Here is a 3560-nt window from a genome sequence, read left to right as displayed (position 1 = left end):
ACCAAATAACTAGCAAAATCAAGCTTGAAGAACCCCTTCTTCCTCCCTTAAAAATCGGCCAAGATGGATAGATGGAGAGAGTATTTGATTTTGAAAAATGCAAGTAAATGATGTGTGTTGTGAAGTGTGTATTGCATGCATCTACTTTAAGTGCATTTTCAAGAATCAAGCAAGCATGGGGTGGGTTTCTTGGAACCACAAAACCGCCACCCCACCCCTCTTTTTTTTATTTTTTTGTTAAATACTTGCTAGTTCACTTAATACTTGCACAAAGTTATATATTTTATAAAATAAGTCTTGCATTATTTTATATGATACATGCACTATATGTTACTTGCACATTTATTTAATTTTATAAACCATTTTATAAAATTATAACACACATATAAGTTTAATCATATAAATAATTAAACTTGTACTTATAATTATCCAAATAATTATTTCAAGCATATTATCTTTAGAAAAGAAAAAAAACAATTTCTAAAGTCTAAGTGTCTAGTATTTATTTTAAAGATCCACTCATCAAAACAAATACTCAAAAGGTGTTGTTGGCTTGTTATTGGGTATGACCCGACTTGGATCATAACATATTGGCCACATTAATTTATTATGTCTCTCGGGCATATGAAATACCTTCAGTAGTTTCATTTACTTGGGTCTATTTCGTAAAATATTTATAAAACTGTATGTATTCTCATCCCAAAATATTAGATTTTAAAAGTGGGACTATAACTCACTTTCATAGATTTTTACTTCGTCGGGAAGTAAGACTTGGCCACTGGTCGATTCACGAACCTATAAAAATATGTACATATATATCAAAGTATGCTCAAAATATATTTACAACATTTTTTAATACGTTATAATGTTTTAAGCTTATTAAGTCAGCTGTCCTCGTTAATAACCTACAACTAGTTGTCCATAGTTAGATGTACAGAAATAAATATAAATTATCTTGGATCAATCCACGACCCATTGTATACAAGCCTCAGGCTAGATCACAACTCAAACTATATATATTATTTTAGAATCAACCTCAACCTTGTATAGCTAACTCCAACATTACTGCATATAGAGTGTCTATGGTTGTTCCAAAATATATTATATAGATGGGTCGATATGATATGTCAAAACATTGTATACGTGTCTATGGTATCCCAAGATTACATAATATATATTAGAATACATGAATAATACAATATAAGTTTGTTAAGTTATGATTTGTATAGAATTGTTACAATATTTCCCGTAGCTACAACAATCAAAAAATATCCAATCTTGTTTTACCCGTAACTTTTTCGTTTTAAATCCGTTTTGAGTGAATCAAATTGCTATGGTTTCATATTGAACTATATTTTATGAATCTATACAGAAAACGTATAGGTTTATAGTCAGAAATATAAGTTACAAGTCATTTTTGTAAGAGGTAGTCATTTCAGTCGAAAGAACGACGTCTTGATGACCATTTTGAAAAACATACTTCCACTTTGAGTTTAACCATGATTTTTGGATATAGTTTCATGTTCATAAGAAAAATCATTTTTCCATAAGAACAACTTTTAAATCAAAGTTTATCATAGTTTTTAATTATCAAACCCAAAACAGCCCGCGGTGTTACTACGACGGCGTATGTCCGGTTTTACGGTGTTTTTCGTGTTTCCAGGTTTTAAATCATTAAGTTACCATATCATATAGATATAGAACATGTGTTTAGTTGATTTTAAAAGTCAAGTTAGAAGGATTAACTTTATTTGCGAACAAGTTTAGAATTAACTAAACTATGTTCTAGTGATTACAAGTTTAAATCTTCGAATAAGATAGTTTTATATGTATGAATTGAATGATGTTATGAACATCATTACTACCTTAAGTTTAGTAGGTAAACCTACTGGAAGTGACAAGAAATGATCTAGCTTCAAAGGATCTTGGATGGCTTGAAAGTTCTTGAAGTAGGATCATGACACAAAAACAAGTTCAAGTAAGATTTTTACTCGAATTAAGATAGTTTATAGTTATAGAAATTGAATCAAAGTTTGAATATGATTATTACCTTGAATAAGAAAGATAACCTACTGTAAATAAAAAAGGTTTCTTGATCTTAGATGATTATTTGGAATGGATTAGAAAGCTTGGATGTAAACTAGTAAACTTGAAAGGATTTTCAAAGTGTTCTTGAAGTGTTCTTCCTAAGATGATTATAGCTTAATTCTTGAAGTAATTTTTAATGAAGATGATGATTATCTACTCTAAAAATTCGTTCATAAGTGTGTGTGTGTGTGTGTGTGTGTGTTGAGAGAGAATTAGAAAGAGAATTGGAAGTGAAATGGAGTGAATGATGAGTGGTAAGTGGTGAGTGGTGAGTGGGGTTAAAAGGAGTTCTAGTTAGTTGACTAGTTCATGGTAGAAGTTAAAATTGATTAGTCATATATGACATAATCAAGAGTGGAATCCCATGCTAGTTCCTATTGGTATATACCCACAGTAAGTACGTCTAGAAGCTGTGTATAATACGGGTAAGAATACGACTAGAATTCTTGATGAAAAAAGAATAGGAATGTAACTGTACCCATTTTCGTTAAGTATTAGTGTTTTGATATATGTCTTGAAGTCTTCCAAAAGTATATTAATACATCTAAATACACTACATGTATATACATTTTAACTGAGTCGTTAAGTCATCGTTAATCGTTACATGTAAGTGTTGTTTTGAAACCTTTAAGTTAACAATCTCATTTAATGTTGTTAACCCATTATTTATTATATCTAATGAGATGTTAAACTATTATATTATCATGATATTATGATATATTAATATATCTTAATATGATATATATACATTTAAATGTCGTTACAACGATAATCGTTACATATATGTCTCGTTTCGAAATCCTTAAGTTAGTAGTCTTGTTTTTATGTATATAACTCATTGTTAATATACTTATGGAGATACTCACTTATAATAATCTCATGTTAACTATATGTATATCCATATATATATCGTCATGTCATTTTTACAAGTTTTAACATTCGTGAATCGCCGGTCAACTTGGGTGGTCAATTGTCTACATGAAACTCATTTCAAATAATCAAGTCTTAACAAGTTTGATTGCTTAACATGTTGGAAACATTTAATCATGTAAAAAATCAATTTCATTTAATATATATAAACATGGAAAAGTTCGGGTCACTACAGTACCTACCCATTAAATAAATTTCGTCCCGAAATTTTAAGCAGTTGGAGGTGTTGTCGTATCTTCTGGAAATAAGTGCGGGTATTTCTTCTTCATATGATCTTCTCGTTCCCAGGTGAACTCGGGACCTCTACAAGCATTCCATCGAACCTTAATAATTGGTATCTTGTTTTGCTTAAGTCTTTTAACCTCACGATCCATTATTTCGACGGGTTCCTCGATGAATTGAAGTTTTTTGTTGATTTGAATTTCATCTAACGGAATAGTGAGATCTTCTTTAGCAAAACATTTCTTCAAATTCGAGACGTGGAAAGTGTTATGTACAGCCACGAGTTGTTGAGGTAACTCAAGTCGGTAAGCTACTGGTCC

The sequence above is a fragment of the Rutidosis leptorrhynchoides genome, chromosome 9 (assembly GCF_046630445.1).
Source record: "Rutidosis leptorrhynchoides isolate AG116_Rl617_1_P2 chromosome 9, CSIRO_AGI_Rlap_v1, whole genome shotgun sequence".
NCBI lineage: Eukaryota > Viridiplantae > Streptophyta > Magnoliopsida > Asterales > Asteraceae > Rutidosis > Rutidosis leptorrhynchoides.
This window is presented reverse-complemented; position numbering follows the sequence as displayed.